General features: G+C 38.0%; 1 protein-coding gene and 1 long non-coding RNA gene across 4 annotated transcripts in view; one reads left to right on the forward strand and one right to left on the reverse strand.

The window, feature by feature from the left end:
* ESRRG (estrogen related receptor gamma) overlaps positions 1 to 25,089 on the reverse strand; it is a 460,761-nt gene that overhangs the window by 418,265 nt on the left and 17,407 nt on the right. Inside the window, exon 1 of one of the 3 annotated variants that reach the window (XM_087717795.1) lies at positions 13,895 to 13,912. The exons of the other annotated variants lie outside the window; for them this stretch is intronic. The gene's annotated coding sequence lies outside the window, so the exon portion shown is untranslated. Of the gene's footprint in view, positions 1 to 13,894; positions 13,913 to 25,089 lie in introns of those variants that run through there. 3 annotated transcript variants of the gene reach the window in all.
* LOC148044967 (uncharacterized) lies at positions 13,916 to 24,080 on the forward strand. The gene is made up of 3 exons (XR_015696950.1): positions 13,916 to 14,381; positions 18,743 to 18,869; positions 21,748 to 24,080. It is a non-coding gene; the product is annotated as an uncharacterized LOC148044967 (long non-coding RNA).

Raw genomic sequence — 25,089 nt, forward strand, 5'->3', positions numbered from 1 at the left:
AGGTTTATTGAAAAAAAATTGAAAAGGGGGTTTATTGAACCTGCTAGGCCACGTATGGCCACCCCTGTGTTGTTTAGAGAAAAGAAAGATCTCTCCTTTCATCTCTGTGTTAATTGCAAAAATCTTAATAGTGTGTGTGTGTGTGTGGAAAATGTATACCCTCTCTCTCTGATGAAGGATATGTTGGCCCAATTGGGTAAAGGGAAGATCTTCACGAAATTGGACCTAAGAGAGGCCTACTACAGAGTCAGAATCAAAGAGAGAGATGAATGGAAAACTGCTTTCAACTGCCCACTTGGGTGTTTTCAATTCAGAGTACTCCCATTTGGCCTACACGGGGCGCCACCTGTTTTCATGCAATTAATCAATGAAGTTTTACATGAACACCTGTACAAGGGCATGATGGTCTATCTTGATGACATCCTTATCTACATGGAAACATGTGATGAACACGTGACTTTAGTACACTCAGTACTCAAGAAACTCCAGGCTGCAGAACTTTATACCAAATTGTCTAAATGTGAATTTCATCAAGAGAAAATTGATTACTTGGGCTACCGCATCTCCCACAATGGCATCAAGATGGACCCAGTGAAAGTCCAGGCTGTAACTGAGTGGGCACCTCCTCGCACCCGCAAACAATTACAAAGTTTTTGGGGATTTGCAAATTTTTATCGTCAATTTATCCCCTCATTCACCAGCATGGCTCTGCCCATTACAAATCTCCTAAAGTCAAAAGGGGAGGCCAAGCCCAAACCGGGTAAGCCTTTGAATTGGACTATGGCGTGTTTGTTTGTTTGTCTATTTGTCTGTTTATTGGATTTATATGCCGCCCTTCTCCCAAAGGACTAAGGGCAGCGTACAACATTAAAAAAACACATAATACAAAAGTTAAAAAGGAAATTAAATAAAGTATACAAAAACAAACCCAATTAATATTAACAATACAATTTTAAAAAATAGATTAAAATTAAAAATTAAATTAATCATTTATTTTATTCTGTTCAGGACAGGCCGGCTTGCTGGAAAAGCCGACTTTTTAGGGCGCGTCAGAAGGACCAGAGGTCAGGGATTATATGAAGCCCAAGGGGCAGCTCATTCCAGAGGGGAGGCGCACCCACAGAGAAGGCTCTCCCCCTGGGGGTCGCTAGCCAACACTGTCAGGCCGACGGCACCCTGATGAGGCCAACTCTGTGGGATCGCACTGGACAATGGGAGACTACTTGTGGTAGTAGGTGGTCTTGCAGATACCCTGGGCCTAAGCCATGGAGAGCTTTAAAGGTCATAATTAGTACCTTGAATCGCACCCAGAAAATAACCGGCAAACTAAGCCATGTATCCAGGAGGACTCCCAGATTGCAGGCCCTCTCTGAGGGGGCTAAAAATTTTCCCCCTATCATCAAAGATGGAACACGATGCACAAATCAGGACGATGGAAACCACAGCCACTCAGTCTTGGAGAGATTAAGATTGCGCCTGTTCCTCCCCATCCAGATCCGCATAGCCTCCAGGCATCGGGACATCATGTCGAGGGCATTGTTTGGGTGGCTTGGGGTAGAGATGAAAAGTTGGGTATCATCAGCATATTGATACCGTACCCCAAAACCACAGCTTCTTAAGGAGGGGCCTCACGACTGCCTCCTTCAAGACAATGGGAAAGAACCCCTCTGTCAATGAAATGTTGGTAATCGCCTGGGAGCCAGCCTCGTGTCACTTCCGGGAAGCTGAAACTAACGAAGAGGGACATGGGTCCAGCACACAAGTGGCAGCACTGAGTCTCCCCATAATCCTGTCCATGCCCTCGGGGGTCACAGGGTCAAACTCATCCCAGATAGTCTCCACAAGATTCGTCCCCGTCAACTCGCCCGAATCTACCCAGTCAGAGTCCAAGCCTGTCCGGATCTGAGCGATTTTATCCTGCAGATACTGAACAAATTCATCAGCCCTACCCTGCAAGGGGTCTTTCCCAGTTCCATGGTTAAGTAAGGAACAGGTCACTCTAAACAGGATGGCTGGGCAGTTATCTGCGAACGCGATGAGAGCGGGAAAATGTTGCCGTTTTGCTGCTTTTATCACCACTAAGTAGGATTTAATATGAATTCTTACTAGTGTTCGATCAGATTTGGACCGGCTGGCCCTCCAACCACTCTCTAGGCATCTTTTCCGGAGTTTCATCTCCCAGAGCTTCTTGGTAAACCAGGGAACTACCCGGGATCGACACCGGGTCAGAAGCCGCAAAGGCACAATGCGATCCAAGGCCCCAGTGGCTGCCCTATCCCAGGCTTCGGTTCACACAGTCATGCCAGCAAAAGTCAAGCTGCCCCAGTGGTTACTAGAAGCCAAGGCATTTCGAATTTAGAGGTCACGATGGACCTCATGTGCATGCAAACTCAAGGAAGGCCTTGAGTCTGATGACTGGTTCAAGGAACATTCAAATGAATGTACTATGAAGGATGGACTGGCTTGGGTAGGGGCTAAATTGTATGTTCCTGCTAACCTGAAAGCTATTGATATTCAATGGGCCCATGATTCGAGAATGGCAGGCCATTTTGGATTTGTAAAGACTCTACATCTGGTTAAGAGGCAATTTTGGTGGCCTTCATTGAAAAAAGACACTTCAGACAAATGGTTATCCAAATCTTCTTAAAAACTTCCAGTATTGGAACATTCACAGCTTCTGGAAGCAAGTTGTTTCACTGATTAATTGTTCTAAATGTCAGGAAATTTCTCCTCAGTTCTAAGTTGCTTCTCTCCTTGATTAGTTTCCACCCATTGCTTCTTGTTCTGCCCTCAGATGCCTTGGAGAATAGTTTGACTCCGTCTTCTTTGTGGCAACTCCTGAGATATTGGAACACTGTTATCATGTCTCCCCTAGTCCTTCTTTTTATTAAACTAGACACACCCAGTTCTTCATATGTTTTAGTTTCCAGCCCCCTAATCATAGGATGACAGTGGGCCAGGATCAGACTACTTTGTAGATTACTTTTTAAGAATGGAAATTGTATTTTAATTCTTTGATTATTGATACTTTATTTTATTGAATACTGTTCTTACTGTATGTTAAAATATCATTTTGTACTCCTTTGCAAGGAACAAAGTTTATAATATCATCCCCCTCACCTTGCTGAGCATATCACACTCCTGATTCATATTGTAGAAGTAGCCAATCTGTACTTTGACACTCACAAGTTCAATATACTTTGCACAAACACTGAAACAGCTACCGTGGTAAAGGACTTCTGCCATAAATTAAAAACTAATTAATTCTTAAATTCCCTTGATTTTTCTATTTACCATCACTTCTAGAATTCTTTATGGTTGGTATTATTTGTTTAAAATATATATTTGACAATTTATTGTGCTAATTATGCAATTTTAAACATATGAACCTTTTTCATTTTGTTTAAAATAAAAAAACAATGCATACATTTGTATTGCAAAATAAATATTTTTTATCCAAATTATCTGTTTTTACCTAAATTTGCAGCCTAGTTCAATGGCTATTTTAAAACATGTTTTGGTAATTTTATTTGTATTATGTAATTTTTGAGATGTGATCCACTCATATTTTTAAAATAAAAATCAGTACCATAACACATTTTGTAAATAAAATAAACAAATTTGATATCATATTGTGATCTGACCTATTTTTTAAATTGTTTTCTGCTTTATATTATTTGGTGTTCTAAGATTCATAAACATCTGTTATCTTGAAAATTATCTTGGAGCTTTCTCTGAACAGAAAGGCACATCAGATACAATTAGGATTATGGTTTCTTATTGCATAACTGCTTTGACTCCTACAGTATCTTACTGTCATTGTGCCATAGGGATGGTATCAAGTAATGGCTTAAGAAAGGCAAGTCCCAGCTATGTTGCTATGGATGCTGGAGTATAGATGATAGGATAGATAGATAGATAGATAGATAGATAGATAGATAGATGGATGGATGGATGGATGGATGGATGGATGGATGGATGGATGGATGGATGGATGGATGGATGGATGGATGGATGGATGGATGGATGGATGATAGGTAGGTAGGTAGGTAGGTAGGTAGGTAGGTAGGTAGGTAGGTAGGTAGATAGATAGATAGATAGATAGATAGATAGATAGATAGATAGATAGATAGATAGATAGATAGATAGATGGATGATAGGTGGGTGGGTGGGTGGATGGACAGACGGACAGACATACAGATGGACAGACATACAGATGGACAACACACACTTGTGGGAAAACATTAGAAAGAAAACAAAAAGAGCAGGTTGGATTATGTTTCACATTTCTTCTCTATATTTGATTGTTCATGAAATCATATATAAAGAGTCAGCACAAATAAATTTATTTGAAGAAGGTCAATGTTCATGTCTTACGCCAGGGGTGTCTAACTAGTGGTCCATGGGCCAGATGGGTCATGTGCAGGCAACACCCACCTCAGCTCTGCAAAGGGAAAAACATCACAATATGTCATGTGACAGAAACATGACACCATGAGTTTGACACCCTTGTCTTAGGCCATGCGAAAGTACACAAAACCTGTCTACAGTCAAACTTAACTACTGATGATGGCAAATCATTTCTATATGTATGTCAGTTGGAAGTTACAGCTGGGACTGAACATAGAAGCCAGAACAATTATAGGTGTCTGCTACTGCTTAGGGAGCTGTACTGGCTGCTGGTTAGCTTCTGGGTGCAATTCAGGGTGTCTCCTATAGGGCCTACATGTTCCGGGTCTAGTTACCTGAAAGACCATCTACTGTACTTCCATATTCGTCTTCTTGTTTGTTCAACTCAAATTCCATCCAGGTTTCTTCTTTATGTGCTGGCTGTTTGCTAGGGTTCAGAAACAGGCATTAGGAACACTATCATCTGTTCCATCTAGTAGAAGAAGGGATGCTCTGATTGAAAGTGGGAATGGGTTATTTTCCTTTTTTCCTATGGATATGATGAGATTGTTCATCAGAGTCTTTGGTACTGTGTGTACATAAATATATGCCTACAAGTACTGCATGTTTCGATTTTATTTGTTACCAACAGAAAACACCATGCTATGTGTGATTATGTCCACTCTTAAAGCAAATAAGTACATTCCAGAGAATTTTTCCACTGAATTCTTACTTTAAAATCATGAATAAGTACAATGAAATAATAAAAAGTGGTATTGTTTATTTTTTAAAAAGAAAAAATCCCATATATTTAATTTTCAATTACAAGTCGCTTTTCTGTCTGAAAGCCTTAGCAGTATATGATATAAATAATACCATATAATCATATACCATACAATATACCATATGATCATAATAAAACAAAACAAAAAACCCAACTAAGTTGATCATACACAAAATACATCAACCATTAATATTCCCACTATAGTGGCATTCCTCAACTGCACTATAATCCTGGAAAAGGAGTGGCAGAGCAATGCTACATGTTTGCCCACACCTGTTCAAAACCACCTTTTCTCCATAACTTCAATGCACTACCAGCCACAAAAAGCTGGGACCATAAAGGCATTGAAGGCTAAAGTTTGAATGAAATAAAGGAGTCATATCAGGATTGCAGAAGATCTGTCCATAGGAAGGCCTATATAACATTTCAGGAGTATAGAGTTGGCATTCAGAATGAATCAAAATTTCAATCCTGGTTGTAGAAATTTCAAGTAAGGGTAGCCACTGTATTTTATATGTTAAAAACCATTTTATTGTCTATTATTATTATTAATAATAATAAATAATAATAATAAATAATTATTACATACAATAGAATCTGAATCAAAAAGGATGATTGAAGATGACCAAGAAAAAAAATGATGCCCTAAATGCTTGGGATTTTATTGCTATTCCCTAGCCAAGAAATCCAGTATAGTTTTCCAGCCATGTAGTAATGGTATCCATAAATTGGAGGATGGTGTTTAGGAATTTTGGATATACACTGGAGGCATCCCATTTTAAACAAACATAAGCATAACTTAAAATGTGCAATGTTTGCTATCTCTCTAAAAATATTTTCTCCTGATTTTTTTTTGTGAAATTGTCATGCTGTTTGAACCCTAAAATCAATTGCACACACACACAAAAAAAGAAAATATTTGTAAGACCGGAGCCTCCCCTCTCCCCAAACACACACAAGCACACACACACACACACACACACACACACACACTAACAAAGCACCCCTTCTCATCCTTCTGTCCTAATGAAATCTTCAAGGAGCAATAGAGTTAAACTGCAGGTGCACCATTCCCCTTTTTCTCATGCATCTCTGCTAGCTGGCATCAACAGTTGTTCTCCTATTTTTCCCTGCGGGAAATTACCAGGTGCTCCCTATATAGGAATAATCAAGAGAAATCTAGGTCAAAATCAAAAGACTTCTGCCCTATCCATTTTGATGGGGGAAGAATTCACATGCAACCATCATGGCAGTGGAAAAAGCAAAGGACTTGTTTTTCAATTATAGTATATCTATAGACATTCTATGGGTAGAGCAAAAAAAAAAAAAGATGGCTTTTTTAAAAAGGGTTATTTTTCCAAAGGCAATAAAAATCAATAGAAACCTGCAATATTAGAGAAAATTTATAATCATTATTCAAATAGCTGACTTGAAACGGTCCCTTGTTCATGGGGAAATCTTCAGTTAGTTTTTCAAGTACCAGCAGTTCAGTCAAAAGATTCACCAACTGCCCTCTGGAGAAAACTGCACATCTGCATTTAAATAGAGATATATTGTTTCCAAATGTGCAGTATCTGGAAGGCAGATCCTGTCAAGGTTTCTTAGTGAATGGATTTTAAATTGCACCAGATAAGTTTCATTGCTGTAATCTTTATTGTTTTATACCACAGTAGCTTTTTCCTCATTATTTTGTCTGGGAACATTTTTTTCTAATAACTTAAAATTACATCCTAATCCATAACAAAGCTTTTGTAACATGAGATGTGTGCATGGCCATACTCATCCTTGTGAATACAGCTGTAAATTAAATTCAAATTATTTTTGGCAAGTTAATTGAATTATATGGACTAAAGCCATAAAATATTTTACATACATTTTTAAAAGTTTTTGCAGAAGTATTTCAAAGATATTTAATACATATCCTCTGGCATGTAACTCTGAATTGTTCACTTTGCTTTACCTTATCTCACCTCATCTTATTTTATTTTATTTTACTTTAAAAAAAATTAACTTTAAGTATATTTTAAAACATATGTGTAAAAATAGAAAAAATTCCCTCACCTCCAAGGAGGGTGTATAATTCATGTTAAGTGTCATATAAGAGAGGATGACATAATGCAACATCTGTATACACAATTCTGAAACTTCTAAAGATATTTTAAAGTATCCCAGTTAATGTCACATTTTAAAATACGGTTAAGGTTAATTCAAATCTGCATTGCTAATTTCTGCTGGTAGGAAGTGTCCTAACTTATAATGTCCTACTAGAATAAAATAACAGAGTTGGAAGGGACCTTGGAGGTCTTCTAGTCCAACCTCCTGCCTAGGCAGGAAACCCTGCACCACTTCAGACAAATGGTTATCCAACATCTTCTTTAAAACTTCCAGTGTTTAAACATATTGAAAATATCGTCCAGATTAAATTAGTCCTCCTTTCCTATCTTGCACATTCATATAAATATATATACATGTTTCTTTTTAAATTTGTTTACTTATTAATTTTGTTTTAAATTTTGTTTTTAAATTTGTTTATTTATTAATTAATCAGATTGGTATAGCCACCCATCTCATTCAGAACAATTTTGTGTAGCAGTTAAAGCACATATAACATTCATAAAGAAAAACAACAACTCTCGGACATTAATCTTGTTGAATTTCTGGTTGCAACAAAAAATTTCCCTGTAAACAATATGAGAAGAGACCAAGCTTTCATTTTCAGGGACACTTCCATCGGAAACACTTCAGCTGCCGACTTTTCTATGCCTAATCTAAAGCACCGTGATTCCAGTGTTGATTCAAATTCTAGGATTCAAAATAAAAGTTGGAAGTATCTTTAAGATCACACAATATCAAAATAATGATGCCATGATCAGCTGAGGTAAGAACATGATGGATACAGAATATTTTAGACTTAACTAAACTTTTCAATTGGGAAATAGATTGCAGAACAAAGTATGATCGTGTCCATGCTTAAGAGTGTCAAATTACTTACATTTAATACATTAAGTACAGTCACAAATTACCATTTGACATATATGATTGTAGATAAGATTTTTTTTTACTTCTGTTCAATCATGTCTGCTTGTTGGAGACTGCCTGGAAAAATCCCTGCCGTTTTCTTATAAGGTTTTTTTTCCCCTCCAAAAGGATACTAAGATTTATCTGTGGCTATCCTTCTTGCTTAGTATTTGCTTAGTGCTTGTTTGCTTGCTTGCTTGCATTTGAGTTACTATTGTTTCTTGAGAATTGCCTGGATTAGTCCTTAAAGTTTCTTTATGCAGGATTCATTACATATTTGCCATTGCCTTCTGATTAGAGCTGAGAGAGAGTGACTGGCCCAAGGTCTCCCAGCTGGCTTTGTGCCTAAAACCAAGACTAAAAATCATGGTCTCCCAGTTCTAGCTTGATACTTTTAACCACTATGTCAATGGTTCTCATGGGTAAAAAAAAATAGGACTTTAATTATAGATTATCATCACTCCTCTTACATACTGTTATGTAGACAATGTATCAAACATCTAAATTGTTAAAAGAACTCCACATAGCCTTGATGGAGAAGCTATGGCACGCGTGCCAGAGATGGCACACAGAGCCCTTTCTGTGGGCATGAATGCTGTCACCAGCTGCTCTTCTGGTTTCTGCTCTTCTGGCCAGCTGGTCTTTGCGGGCACTGGAGCGCCTGAACCAGCACAAAAAACGGCCTGAAAATAGCCCCCAAAATGGCCGGAAAATGGCCCAGGAAACAGCTCAAAAAGGGGCCTGAAAACAGCCTGAAAAATGGCCAAAAACGGTTTAAAAACAGGCATCTGTACGCTGACCAGCTGGTCTTCACATTTCCAGTGCTCCAGCACATGCACATACACATGCATGCATGCACGTCCAGGTTTGGGCACTGGGTGCCAAAAAGGTTCGCCATCACTGTCATATAGCATTAGCATTTTCACCAACTGAAACATCCTTCTTCTATGTATTATTAGTATTGGTGTTATTACTTAGTTATTTGTTGAATACATTATATAGCCACCCATTTCATATATATGACTTTGGGTGGGTAATAATTAAAAGCAAAACAGGGTAAAACAACCAAATTGTATTGGTTGTTATTATTATTACATATATGTTGTTATTGTTCGTTGTGAAATTGTGTCTGATCCATCGTGACCCCATGGACAACATTCCTCCAGGCTTTCCTATCTTCTACCATCTTCTGGAGTCCATTTAAGCGCCTGCCGACTGCTTCGGTGACTCCATCCAGCCACCTCATTCAATGTCGTCCCCTTCTTCTTTTGCCCTCAATCTTTCCCGGCATTAGGCTCTTCTCCAGTGTGTCCTTTCTTCTTATTAGGTGGCCAAAGTATTTGAGTTTCATCTTCAGGATCTGGCCTTCTAAAGAGCAGTCAGGGTTGATCTCCTCTAGGACTGACTGGTTTGATCGTCTTGCAATCCAAGGGACTCGCAGGAGTCTTCTCCAGCCCCATAGTTCAAAGCGCCTCTATTCTTTGGTACTCAGCCTTTGTTATGCTCCAACCTTCACCGCCGTACATTGCAACTGGAAAAACTATAGCCTTGACTATAAATACTTTTGTTGGCAGGGTTGACATATATAGTCCAACTTTATTTTTACATCTCAAAGTGATGCACATAAGTTCTTGTCTCCTATTTTTGCCACAGCATCTCTGCTACTTCCTAGTAGGCCACAATCTGCTGTGACCTTCAACACTGGTATGGTCATCAAATGCTACTTGTGGGTTCCATGCATGTTCCTAGTCAAAATATTCAGTAAAGTCATCACACTTTATGTATCAAATGATTGCTTCTAAAGCCAGATAAATGAAGAATGGGGACTGCAAATCATTTTAATTTCTGAGTTCTCTCCCTTTAATATAACAATTGAACTAATGATATATCCATAATCAGGAGGCAGAAGGGGGAGGAAGCAAAGACTTCTTGAGTCCTTACCTAAAAAGGCATTAAAAGCAAGGTTTATCACCTAGATCGCTATATTGTGCAATTTTAGAATTAGCCAGAAATTCCTACCCCAATACACTTTTATTTGGACAGTACTAAGACTTTCAATTCTCCTTCCTGCACCCTATATACATTCTGGAGAGAAAAAAGGAAACTTTGGGGGATATAATATACTGGATTCAACAGAGATTGCTTCCAGGAGATTCTACTGTAATATTTATTCTACTGAACTGTTACATGCCTTGAAGTGGGATCTATTACAGAAGACAGCAGTCTATAATGGGATCTTTTGCCAATTGGATGCCTTCTAAATGGGAAGACTGTAACTCGCATACTGTAATGGTATGTGAGAATAATCTTGAGGGATGAGAGGAAGAAAAACTACGTAGGAGACAAGAGTGGGCCCACAGTTGCTTAAAAGAGAAAGAACTTAAGAAAGGTCCACCCTAATGGTGACTCAATGGTTAAGGCACTGAGCTGGTCAATCAGGAAGGTCAGCACTTCGGAGGTTCGAATCCCGAGCACCACATGGCAGACTAAGCTCCTATTACTTGTCCCAGCTTCTGCCAACCTAGCAGTTCGAAAGCATATAAAAATGCAAGTAGAAAAATAGGGATCACTTTGGTGGGAAGCTAACAGACACATGACCACGGAGATGTCTTCGGATGGTGATGGCTCTTCAGCTTTGAAACAGAGATGAGCATTGCCCCTAGAGTAGGGAACAACTAGCACCTATGTGCAAGGGGAACCTTTACCTCTACCTAATGGATCAGGCAGTTAAAAGAGACAGCGGGAGAGCTGTACTTTCAGATTTCCAAGATTCTATTCATGTAGCTTTTCAATAGAGCACAATTAACTCATCTTGTTCTGTTTCCTATCTGGTTTACTAGGAGGACTCATTCAGATAGTCCTTAAACTTACAACAATTCATTGAGTGACCGTTCAAAGTTACAATGGCACTGAAAAATGTGACGAATGATTGTTATGAAAAAAGTTGTGAAGAGTTATGACCTTTGCAGCATCCCCTTGATCTTGTGATCAAAATTTAGATGCTTGGCAACTGATCCATATTTATAATCTTTGCTGTGTCCCAGGACCATGTGATCATCTTTTGCAACCTTCTGACAAGCAAAGTCAATGGGGAAGCCAGATTTACTTAACAACCAGGATCCTAACTTATCAACTGCAGTGATTCCCTTAACAACTGTGGCAAGAAAAGTTGTAAAGTGGGGGCAAAACTCACTTAACCAATGTTTCACTTAACAATAGAAATGTTGGTGGGGAAGGACTGACCATCCAATCAGAACTGAAGAAGCTTCTTGAATGAGAAGCAAAACCTCTTCAAACTCCCCCCCCCCCCGAAAGTCCAGTTGCTTCTTGAAAAAAGCACCTTTGGGACAATCATAACCTGGATGACTGAGAATCTCCATAGACTTTAAGATCTATAGGCTTCAACTCCCAGAATTCTTCAGCCAGCCTTACTCATAGGAAGGAAGGAATTCTGGGAGTTGAAGTCCATAGATCTGAAAGGTTGAGAAACATGCTGTAATTTATAACAACAGAGTCTGGAAAGCCTGCCAGAGTCCTCCCTTATACCTTGTGTAGAATCAAGGTGGGTTATTTGGAGTCTCTTTCTCACACTCCCTGCTTCCTTAGGACTAAGTTGTCTTTACTTTATCCCTTAATATCTCCTAATGATTCTGGCTAACACTTTTGTATTCCTTCGCCAGAGCTTTCTCCTGCATTTTATAAGGCTTACAAAATATACAAACCTGAGTAATCACCACACTTGACGCCTCCACCACCACACGCCTCCACCACCCCCACCAGTTTTTCCTTTGGAGCCTAATACAGCAGTCTAAGGGTAATTTCCAACTCCATTTTCATATGAAGTTTAAAAAAACATTAACCATAAAGGCCCTGGTTGTCAACCCTCCTTTCAAGTTACTCAGAAGGTAGAGACAAGTGACCCTATTTGTTTTCCCCTACATAAACAAAGGCTGTTCTCCTTTGCACACTTGTTTATTTCTTTGATTAATTACTGTACATGCAGACGTGAAGTTTGAGATTTGAAATGATTTCCTTTCAGTGTCAGAAAAGTGTGAAAGCAACAAATAAGAGGATGCAAAATGTTTTGAACTCCATTTTTGCACACTCCATGCCTATGTTGCAATATATGTACATTATATACATATCAAAATACATGCTTGCATATCATATAACACCCTGACTCCAAAGACATTTGAACCATCACCCAAGGAAACAGAAAACGTGAAACAACTTACAGAAGGAAGGTACTTATATCCTCAACTCATATCTCATTAAAAAAGGGGTTCATTGTACATGCACATATACCATGTCCATCTTTTCTTTCTGCTTTTAGAGCAGTAATGCAGTAATGCTCTTCAAATTAGTACAAATAATGTATACTGTGCATCAGAGAAGGATGAAGATATATTGCCATTAATATGTCTGGTATGGCTATGTTTTATCCATGTCATACCATAAGCTTTTACTTTAGAAGGGGGTGGAAAACTTCATGCCACAATCCCACACAACTCTTGATTTTGTGAGCAGCTCTGCACCATTCATCAGTGCTCAATCATATTCTCTCTCTCTCTCTCTCTCTCTCTCTCTCTCACACACACACACACACACACACACACACACACACACATCTCACTTCAGAAAATCTTATTCTCCAGTGTACAGCTCAGTTCATATTAAGTTGAAAGCTCATTGTACTGAATGGTATTTATCTCTCAGTTTACAGCACAGAAGCCTAAACAGCCTCAGACAAGCAGCGTCATGTAGCAAAATCGTATTAATAAGCAGAAGAATGGATAGATATATGGAGATAGACAGACTGTTAGATAACAAATGATAATAAATTTCCTGGCATTAACTGGCAGGCTTCTTTGGCTCTTATAAATCACTCCTACAAAGTGTTTTTAAAAAGGAGAGGAAGTGGGGGAGGGAAGAGAGGCGCTACTATCTCTTCCCGGATTACTGGCCCCATTCGTAGCTTTTCGTGCACTGTTCCGTGTACCAAGGTCCTCGGACGGACCGCGCTGCCCTTGGCAGTAGAGGAGGTGAGACAGTAAAGGTTGCAACCGATTGGCAAAACTGAGGACAACGGAACTTCTGAGATCCTGGAAAGGAGCTCAAGGAGAAGTGGGACGGGGTACATTCCGGGCAGCAGCACATAATAATAAACAAACACAGGTACGATTGCCAGCATACCAAACTGGTAGTAGCTTTGAAGTCGTCCTTCGCTCCCATCCTGTTAACTCCCCACCCCCCACCCCAGCCCGCACTTTACCCCCACCGTATGTTAAATAAATCAATGCTTTTCCCACAAAGGGCAACATCGGAACAAAACCAGCAAGAGCCGAACCTGTCAGGGATGCCCATAAACAACAAAACAAAACAAAACTGCGCTATCCCTTAAAATGGCAAAGAGCGGAGACGAACAGTCGGAGGAGAGAAAGAGAGAGAGGGAGAGAAATCAATAATGCCTGGTTGGCAGCTTTGACCCTTTGATTTCCACGAAAAAGAACTGACTCCTAAGCAAGTCCCACGGAAGAGGGTTGGGGGGGGGGAGCGGAGGAGGATAAGAAGAGTGTAACAGCGCTATCAGCTTCTCCAATTTGTAAACGGGTTTTTTAAAAAAAATAAAAATAAAAAAAATGCTCCGGGTGCGATGTTTGCTTCCAGATGTGTATGATGATATAAGGTCTGGACTCGGTTTACCTGGTCAGGGCAGAACCGCAGGCGGGTTAATCAGGTGAGTCGCCGGGGATTGAAAAGAAGCCGAAGCCGGTTTTTTTGCTAGGAAAGTCTACAACACCATGCAGGGACATTGCAAAATCTTTACACACGCCTCCTTTCACTGGGCTTCCGCGACCTCAGCCGGAGAAGGGGGGAGATGCTGGTCCTAGGCAGCCCGAGCCCCCCTCCTCAAGCAGCTGCCTGGGGATGGGTAAGCTTGCCTGCAGGACAGGGCCCATTGAAACAGCTGCTCCGCATCAGGCGGAGGGGCTGGGGAGTGGAAGAAAGGCGGCGGCGGGCATCCGAGGGATACACGGGCCTCCCTGTTTCCTTGGTAGAGTCGAGCCGCACTTAGTCTGACCCAGGACGTCACTCTGCCTGTCTGTTTTCTCAATGATAACTTGGCAGGAGAAGGGAAAAGCTGCGATCTCCCCCCCCCCCTTCCACTTCGCGCTGAGATCACGGCTTGGTATGTGTATTTTCTCGCATGCATTCTGAAATATACATACGTACATGGTCGGTGTTTTGTGTTTTGTGTTTTTTAAAGATCGGCTGTGCCTATTCGGGGGATCATGAGTTGCTTCTCGACTGTATCTGCGTTAGTTTGAGTCTGCTTGCTTGCTTGCCTGCCTGCCTGTATCTGTTGTTTCCTTGCTGCTGTCCTTAAAGGGGCTGGGCAAAGAGCTCGTGGTCCTGATATAAATTCAATTTTCTTGAAAGAAAAACAAAAAGATGCATAATACTGTCAATTTGTTTCTTATCTCTCCTTTTTAAAGACTGTAATTTATAGCCCATAACTAGAACTTCTCAAAGCATCCCTGTTCATAATGGATCCTCCTACACCCCACATATAGAACCTACACAATTCCAGCCTTCCTCCAGAAACACCCCACCAGTATCCAGAACTGGTTGTAAATTTCCACCATGGCACATCTGAGCAACCTAGTTTGCCCTCATCCATCTCCAAGCTACCTCTATATATTTGTTTGAGAGGTCCAGCACCTTTCTGGGTAGAAGATGGAAAGCAGAAGTAGTTGTATATCATCTTATCACCATCTGAGTTGCTGGCTAACTTCCTCAAGTGATTGCACTGTGTACATTGAAAAATCAAGGAGAATGTCATTGTATTTAAAAACAAACGAACAGGGGAAACAAACTGGAACTTCCTCATATAAAAAGCACAGAAACTTTCCAACATGCCCTTTTGGTTTCATATTGACTGCAAAGTGGTAAATGGGTCTCAAATTCATCCATTCCCCATTGCTATTCTGAGAATTCTAAAATTCATCTGAGTTAGAATTCATCTGAATTCTAAAGTTCATCTGAGAGACAGATTATTGACCTGAACTTACTTCAGTTCAAGAAGATTTGAACCTAGTTCTCTAGTTCTAGTCCAGCATTTAGACAACTCACAATGACTTACATTATGTAGAATACTTTGGCAAATTGAAGACAATGCTGCAGGAACATGGCCCTACTCCAGAGAAACGTGGGCCTGTCTACTGAAATATTTAAACTGTGCTGCTCCATCCTCACAATGTGTCATAGTAGTGATGTCAACTTTAACCATCAGATCCACAAAGCAAAGTTGTACTGACTTGTAGCTAACTGGCAGAAATCCATTTAATAAAAGTTTTTACATATTATAACAAGAAATTAAACTGGTCATATATAGTACAACCTATAGCAATTGTAATGTGATTGTCCTGTGTGGTACAACCTATAGTAATTATAATGTGGACTTCAGCCAACTCCAACTCCAAATGGGGATTGTGGTGGGGGGGGGGAGAGATAACAGAATAAGTAAAAGAATCCAAATACTGGGTTTAAAATTATTGTCTATCAAATGGGAACTGTTACAGAAAATACTCTTGTATAATATATTTTCAGTGCCTTGAAATCTAGCAATACTGGAAATACTAATAGTTGGGTGTAAGAGGCCATTTATTGCTTCACAAATGGTCTTTGCTTTAGATCATCCAAATGATATACTACTAAAACTCTCATGTCTGTTTGATTATTGGTAACTTTCAATTGGGCAAAATGATACATTGTAGGGAAACAATTTTTGAATCAAGTTACCTTAAATGGGCTAACTTAAAGAATGAGTCCAAAATCTGGGACCAATAACTCCCAATGAATTGAAATTTGGTAAAGTTGTGGCTGCTTAAGTGCTACCATGACACTACACTGCTGCGGCCAGCCACATTCTCACAATCATCATTTTGGATGATCCTTGACAAAGAAGATCAATGGGGAAGCCAGTAGGATGTTGGAAATCATTCTCTCTCCCACTGCTTTTTTACCTATCCATGGTCATTCAATTTCTTTATTTAGGTAAGAAAATATTTCTGAAACAATGTCCCAAAGGATCATGGGATGTCTAATTTCCATTAGCATGATGAAAGAGAAATATCACTCTTAATTTTTCATTCTTAATCATATAGTTTAACATATTGTGAATTGAGAGGGGGGCAGTGGGGCAGCTGAACATTTAAAAAGAAATTATGGAAATCAGTGCTGTAAAAGTTTTTCTTATAATGTTAGTGTCTTTATACTTACTATAACAGTTATATTAGCTTGTAACTGCTCTTCCCAGTTTATACGCTGATATCATCAAAGATTATCCATATATTAAACTGATACATTTTGGAATTATTAAAGAAATAGGAGAATATGCAGTGAAATCCTAAGAATTCAGAACACAGTGGGATTTTTTTCTGTATCACAAGAGCTACTGTTATTAAAAATGCATCTGATTTTTAAGTTTTCAGACTGTTTAATGTTTCTAAATATTCTTCAGTATCCCAATATACCTGTGAAAACAATAATCAAGAACATTTATAAATATATAGTTTTATTTAGAGCTCCATTTGACAGTAATATATGTAGAAATAAATTCCTAATGAAAGTAAATCACCCATATTAAGTTTATATCTGTACATTTATAATCTAATCTTCACTGACCTCCACTGGTAGAAGCCAATCAATTTATCTGCATCACCTGTGCATAATTTTTCATATACTGGAAAATGAGATAATTTCTATAAGTTCAAATAATTAACTAACAAATTACAAATGTTAATAAAGAAACATTGGTTACCTTCAATTCACATGGTTTTATGTGCAATAATCAAAAAGTTGATGTGAAAGAAATCATAACAAGTGCCACTTCTTAAATTTATGTATTGTGAACAATGGTACTTAGGTATTTGTGAGCAAGTATGTAGAAGACTGGAACCAAAAATTGTAAGAAACCTGCATGTAGTTCTGTTGTCCAATGGGGATTTGAATTCATATCTTCACGCTTCATTGCTTTGAAACCTGAAACCAGTTTCTGTTAAAAACCTGAGCATCTGGTGCCTCAGCAAAAAAAAAAAAAGTTAAACATCTTGCTGAATATATGTTATATTTTGGCTGCATTTATACCAACTCTCTGGTCAAAGACCACACAAGATGTTCACAGAAATAAAAATGTGAAGAAAACCAATTAGATCCAATTTGCAGATGTGATGCCAGTACTAAAATTTGCCCATTAAATCCATTTACAGCTGTTTGAGAACAGAATATAGATAGCATATGAATGGTATATATGTGGAGATAGACTATATGTATATCATACAGGTACAAGCAGAAATACTTATGTGCAAGGGTCTTTGGACTGAAACTTATATTTTTAAAAAATATATATACTAATGTCAGAGGCAAAATGTGTATTACAATAGAATGCAAGAAAAACAGTTTAAGCAAACACCTTTAATATTTAAGTGGCCTTGATGAACATAGTTTATCAAAGGTCAATTCTCATTGGTCTCTTTATTTCCTTGAAATATATCCATATTTCCTTTTCCTTAAGTCAGGCCTGGCTTTAGAATATTCACTGAGAATTATACTTTTAAGACATCAAATACAGTCTATTGGTCAGTTTAGAAATATAGACAACTTGTACACTGTTTCATTAGAAATTGAGGTATCAAACCAAAGCATTGAGCAGGGGTTGCTTCAATGAAAGGTTTTAGAGAAGAATGCCAGTGGAACACAAGAGATTTTGCAGTATGAGATAACATTCTGACAAAGTGGAATAAGACTGCTGAAATCGGAGAAGTATTGCCATAGTGAACAAGAGTTTGAATAATATCTGTGTCCAGCTCACATGAACATTGCTTTATGGGAACATTATAAAATTGGAAGGCTGATTCAGCCTAAAGAGGAAATCATTGGCCACAATTTAAAGCACAGTAGAATCTTAAAACATGCTGGTGTATTTTACACAGTAACCAAACTGTAGTAGGAATTATATATTTCGGGAAGATGTTGAACAAATCACTAGAATTAAATTCATTCTGAAAGGGAATGAGTGTAAGAAGGCAGGGAAAGCCCTTACATGCCACCTGTAATGCATATTTAAGTTAGAGTATAGATTATCTTACAGAAGATAAGTACATTTTTATACAGTTATCAAGCATTCCCCAAGCAGTGTATTTTCTTCATAGTTAAAGAATACATAACAGAAATCAGCATTTTTACAGCACCACTGAAAAGGCTTCAGGTTTACAGCAGTGTACTTTCAATCTCTTAGCCCTTAACTGTAAATTGATAATGCTGATTCCAATGCAGATGCTTATTTGGGAAATCCTGAATAGCTTTATAGATATTACTACTGTAGCTAGTGTCTAACAACACACATAAAAAAGACGCTAATGGCTTGCAATGTTAAAGAAAAAAAATCACTTAAGAGGTAGGTAAAAATGGGCTTGCAGAAGAAGCTAACTGAAACCTGAAACATGCAGTAATCTCTCAAATCCATTTAAATTCATTTCTTCATTTCAGTTTCCTAAGAAGTTCATGCACAATCACCAAATCATCAGAAGGACCAAATAATGGACAGAACCAGTTGATACCCAATGGAAGACTGGATTTACTGAAACAAATACTTACTGTTTCTCAGAATTAGTAGGTAGGTTTTATTACTTTTTAACACACTCACTCCAAAAATTGAACACCTTAATTAGTTGGGTAAAAGAAAATGAACAAAAATTGAAAAAGCTTAAGAATGATAATTATAGTAATGATAATATAAATATATCTAAGCACAATTTCAAATAGAAATTGTGCAGCTGTGCAGCCTGTATAATTTAACTGAAAATAACTCAGGAGCCTTGCAAACTCTTATAAAGCATGTATTTCATTAAATAGGCTATAGAAAGTAAAATCAAGAAATATTGAAATGAGCCTGAGAAAAATATGTGTGGCAATGGAGGTACAAAACAAGATTACCAAAATATAGAAAAAATGGGGCAAATATTCAAATAAATAAAATAGGTAAAGGAAATATAATGACTTTAAAAATATGTTGGCTACGCTATACCAATGTGTAGCATTGTTTAAAACTTTAAATAGCAATTTTATTGACCACAAAAAGTGAAGTCTTTATTCAATTTTGAAGCACACACAAATCCATTGTAGTTTACACATGAGAACTGAAAGAAATCCCTGTATGCTAGGGATTTACATTGTGTTGTTGCAGTACAGAATAAAATCCATGTTATACCAGTGCCTGACTATAATAAAAAGTTGAAATACAATGGGATGCCTACATAAAGACGTACTAGCTGTAGAGACTATATGAAGTTTCTCAGTTCATCTAGCCTTTTCTGTTCTGACAAGCAGTGGCTTTCCAAATCTTAAGCAGATGTCCTTTCAGCTCTGTTATCTAAAAGCCTTTTATCTTTGGATGACACTGTCTTAATTTAGGCTTGACTGCGTATACAGTGGATAACATTGTGCCATTTCCCTGCAGATGCTCTACTGGATTTACAAAAATATTGGATTAGGACACGGAGTCTGAACTGACTTCCAAAATAACTGATATAAGTGGCTACCAAGGGTGGAGTTAAGAGAAAGATTGCACACTCTAGAGTATCATAGATGAAAAATAAATGTAAGAAAGAATACATATATTAAATAATATGTAATGCATACTTCTAACAAGAGAGTGCAAACCAAAGTCAAATATAGAAATGTTAAGAAACACATATCAATTATATATTGTTTTCATGCCAAATTTCAATAGTTTGAGGAAAAAGTAAATTACCCTCCATATGTCCACGAATTCATAATCCACTTATAAATGAGCCTGCAGTAAAATGAGTTGGTTGTATGGAGAACTTCTGTTCAGGATTCTAGTCATTTTCCTTTTCTAAAATATATTTTTACAAATAACTGGAGATGATGAACATATCCAACACATCTTCTTCCTGTTTTCCCCACAACAACAACCCTGTGAAGTGAGTTGGTCTGAGAGAGAGACTGGCCCAAGGTCACTGGGATGGCTTTCATGGCTAAGGCAGGACTTAACACACAGTTTCCTGCTTTTTAACTTAAAAGGTAAAAGTTCCCCTCGCACATATGTGCTAGGTGTTCCTGACTCTAGGGGGAGGTGCTCATCTCCATTTCAAAGCCAAAGAACCAGCACTGTCTGAAGACATCTCCATGGTCATGTGGCTGGCATGACTAAACTCCAAAGGCACACAGAATGCTGTTACCTTCCCACCAAAGGTCCCTATTTTTCTACTTGCATTTTTACATGCTTTTGAACTGCTAGGTTGGCAGAAGCTGTGACAGGAGCTCACTCCATTATGTGTCGCTAGAGATTAGAACCACTGAACTGCCAACCTTCTGATCAACAAGCTCAGCATCTTAGCCACTGAGCCACAGCATCCTTCCTAAAAGTTAGGTGCCTTCTAATTTAGTAGTGCCTAATCCACTAGACCAATCTGGCTCTCATAATCTCACTATAATCAGATTATCTCACTATAATCATCTCATTATAATCAGTTTTGTGATATTTTAATGATCACAGAGGTACCTAGAACAATGAATAATAGGTTAAAAAAATGAATTAAAATTATGTGTCACACAAATACATTAAGCTCAAAAAGTAGACCGGAAGTGATATTGAGCTCTTTGCCACTAAATAATGATTAGTGGCTACTAAACTTTTATTGTAAGATTTTGCTAACTTTCCATATAAAGTAAAATGGCAGGTTGTACTCTATGCTGAAAGAGAAACCAGAAACCAGTGCTTTGGTGTTCTAGCTACAACACTCTATAAAAATTATTTTCATGTAAAAGAAGAAGAAATATTTAGGTGTGAACTTTGTATATCATGATCAAGCTACATCATTCCTATTGGCAACAGCTTCTCCCCTCGGAGATAGAATAATATGAACCATCGATGTTGCACTTTCTCAAAGTGATGTGGTAAGGAGAAGAATTATTCTATTAGGTACAAATGGTGTCTTTAAAGATAAGGAATAATTAAATACATACTTTCAGGGACCACATTGGTTCTGTTATTGGCAAGAAGATAATGGGTCTTCAAGAGGCATCATAGTGATAGATCTGATTTGGGTTGAAAAGATGACCAAAAATGCTTGTGAGATGTTGACTTTCAAGTGCTTTTTTGGACATTAGGCATAGTGGACCTTCACTTTTTTTTGCGGGCGGGGGGTGTTGTTTTCTTACATCAGGTAGCAAAATATCTGAGCTAAGACCTGTCCCAAGAAATAACATGAGATTTTTTTGTCTTTGTGGAGGCTGAAAATTAAGATTCCTTCTTAGCATTGTTATAGACTGAAGGTCATGCACATTTTCCCAGAAAGCTAAATGGCACATGAACACATCCTTTGGTATTAGCAAAGAGTATCCTTTCAAACAAATGTGTCTCACCTTGATGCATTGTAAATTATATGCTTAGTGAACATGATGCAAATATAATTTGGTGTATATGACATGGATTCCTTAATTGTATTTTCTAATATTTTCATATCCAGGTAAAATCCTATGAGAAACCAATGGAGAATGAGGGAGAAAAAGAAGCTATCTATCTGTCTGGTTCCCTCACTTCTAGGACTAAATAGGAAGTTCTGTTCTCTATATCTGCCATCTCCAAATAAATATGTGACCAAGAATAAGTTTAAATTTTAAAGAAACATAAAACTATTACAAAGCATGGCAGCCTTTTTCAAGCACCATGGCCAGCAGTCACTTAGGAAAGCCAGGAGGGAAAAAAACCACATTTTTATAGCATATGAAATCCATGTCCAAGGCAAGTGGAATAACCCTATTCAGAAAAATAATCCTACCTTCTTTCTGAGGTTCCTATTCCTTCTCTATCCTGGTTTTCTATGCTTTCTCACTCCACAAGTTTTTTACTATCATTGTTTGAACTCTGTCCCCAAGAAGCAATGGGTAGAAACTAATTAAGGAGAGAAGCAACTTAGAACTAAGGAAAAATTTCCTGACAGTTAGAACAATTAATCAGTGGAGCAGCTTGCCTCCAGAATGCCCCAACACTGGACATTTTAAAGAAGATGTTGGATAATTTGTCTGAAGTGGTATAGGGTTTCCTGCCTAAGCAGGGGGTCAGACTAGAAGACCTCCCAGGTCCCTTCCAACTCTGTCATTGTATTCTATGTAAGACTCCTTTTAGAGTTTTATTTTGCTTGCAGCACTTTTTTCTTCTGGTATTACCACCCTGTGCCTATGGCTTCTTTAAATAAAGTTTAAATTCACCATATATCTGGAAAAGCATATTCTCCAGCCCCTATCTTCTCAGGTAGGACATAACTAAGATTTCTACCAGAAGGAGGGGCTAGGTAGGACAGTGTTGTGCTTTCCTTTTTTTTCTAATTGTCCCATCCTTTATAGCAGCCTTCCTTAAGGTTTGGATGGTACTTATTCCTCCTAGCATTTAAGAAAAGAAGTCTCCTGCTTAAACAGAGAGTTGGACTAGAAGACTCCCAAAGTCCCTTCCAAATCTATTCTGATTGAAGTTAAAAAGAGCTCTTCCATAGGGTCAGCTCTTTGAGGGAGACCACTTCAGGAAACTGACATCACAAAGATTCCAGTAATGATACTTTATTGTGTTATAGGGAACAATGACAGAATCTTGAAAACCTGTCTGTTTGTTTCTCTCTGTTCCCCCTTAAAGCAAAAAGAATCAGGGTGGACTTATTTTGAACTTCTTTCCTAGGGCTTTCCATTTTCCTAGGACTGAATTACTGTTTTACTTGCTTTATTGGCTTCCAAGGTCATCTCTACATTTCTATACACATACAGTCTTAGAATTGTAAAGATTGTTGCCATATGCTGAGTTGGATTGTGGTTTTCTTGTTTTAATGAAATGATAGGGCTTGTTTTGGAATGTGTCCAAATATTAAAACTGTAAACAGCTAAGTAAATTAAAATGCCAAATGCTATTCAATATAAGTTGGTGTAAAATGAGGCAAGAGTAAAATCCTAACTCACATATGTGCTTATAGAATCTGAGCTAGTAACTAGGCAAGGGTTATGGTACTGTGATAAGACCATTTGATACAGTGTGGATTGAGTATGTGGCAAGAGTGAAAAAGGAGGAAAAGCCCAAAAAGTAATTAGCAGTGAAGTGCCTGTTATTTTATAGAATATATAGCTTAGACCTATATACTGCTTCATTGGTGCTTTACAGCCCTCTCTAAGTGGTTTATAGAGTCAGCATAATATATGTGGATCCTCATTTTACCAACCTCATATTTTAACCAGAGTTTAAATTGTGGTCCCTGCATTTTGGAAGAGTTCTGAATGAAATTATTAGACTTGTATCCATGGGAAGGGAAGCAGGGGTGTCTTATAAAAAGTTTTGAAGGGGACTACAACATTCTGCATGATATGGCAAAACTATCTAGAAAATTTTTTATCCCCTGAGCCAATGAACTGAACAATAAGTGATTCAGGAAAACTAAAAGGAAGAACTTCATATAATACACACTATAGTAATTCTATGAGATTTACTAAAAGATGCAATATTGGTCACCAATTTCAATCAAATTGGAGAATATATGTATCAGAATATTCTAGACTTTATAGCTATATGTGAGCTCCAGTATCAAAAGGCAGTCTGCTTCTGAATAATATCAATGTTTATTGATCAGGATGATAGCATGCTATAATTTTACTGATATACCATACTCCTGATAGGTTATTAGGTACCACTAGATCTCCTAATAGATTAGTAAGGAATTTGGTTTTTTTGTATACCTCAATTGTTTAACCTTGGGTGCAACAGAATTTGTTTCCCCAGTTTATATTACTGAAATGATGACAGTATAACTGGGCTTGATTTTTACAGGTGATTGCCTTAATTAACAACCGTTTGCCATTAGGATGATGATGTAAAAGTAACTCTATAACCCAGGGGTGTCAAACTCACATCGTCACGGCATCACATGATATATTGGGACTTTCCCCCCTTCGCTAAACCAGGCGTGGGCATGGCCAGCGCATGACGCATCTGGCCCATGGGCCAGGAGTTTGGTAGCCCTGTTATAACCAATCTATGTCTGTAAAGCAATGGAAAGCTGATAATAAACAGAGCTGTGATTTTACTTAGTGATTTAGTGGCACTTAGTTTAACAACTCAGGTGCTATTCCCAACTGGTAGCTAAAAAAAACTATCTGTATATGGATACCATAGAGTCTCCACTGTCCTTGTTCTGTTTATTCAAAAGAAATTCCAAGGATCAAGATTTCTTATGTGTAATCTATTTTACAAAGGTTTTGCTTGGTGTCTCACAGTATTCTAATAAAAAAAGGAAAGTAAATTTTGTAAGCCTGAATCTTGCTGTAGAAGGTGCAAGGAAGAAAGCATGGAAAGAATCAGAGGACTAAGAAACCGATAAAGTGTTGGATTCAATAAAGTAACAAAAGAACTTGGATATTACAGCATTGCTTCTTTATTTCTCTTTCAGATTTTTCCACCAAATGAAAGGCTAAAACCAGTAGCAACCAGATAACAACTTCAGTCTGACTTAGAGTAGCTACATAAATAAAGCTGAAGAACATAGTTTGGATTTCTAACCCCAAATCCATTTTTTAAAAAGGTTCAATTTACAGCAAAAGTCAGTTGGTTCCATTTTTAAGATTTTTTTTTTTGATTTAAACATGTTTAAAACCCAAAATGTGATTTAGAATGAATATGAATGCTTGACTTAGTTATCATCCATGGACAGCTGTTAGTTTTGTCTTGGGAGAAATACCCATGAAAATATCACTCAGAAGCTAGGTACACAAGAAATACAAGCAAGTACAAATTTTCCCTTCAGTTAGAATTTCCTTTGAGAAAAGAAACGGATTGT

Source organism: Thamnophis sirtalis, unplaced genomic scaffold, assembly GCF_051295495.1.
Source record: "Thamnophis sirtalis isolate CommonGarterSnake01/CBP01778 unplaced genomic scaffold, rThaSir2_p1.2 scaffold_6, whole genome shotgun sequence".
Taxonomy (NCBI): Eukaryota; Metazoa; Chordata; class Lepidosauria; order Squamata; family Natricidae; genus Thamnophis; species Thamnophis sirtalis.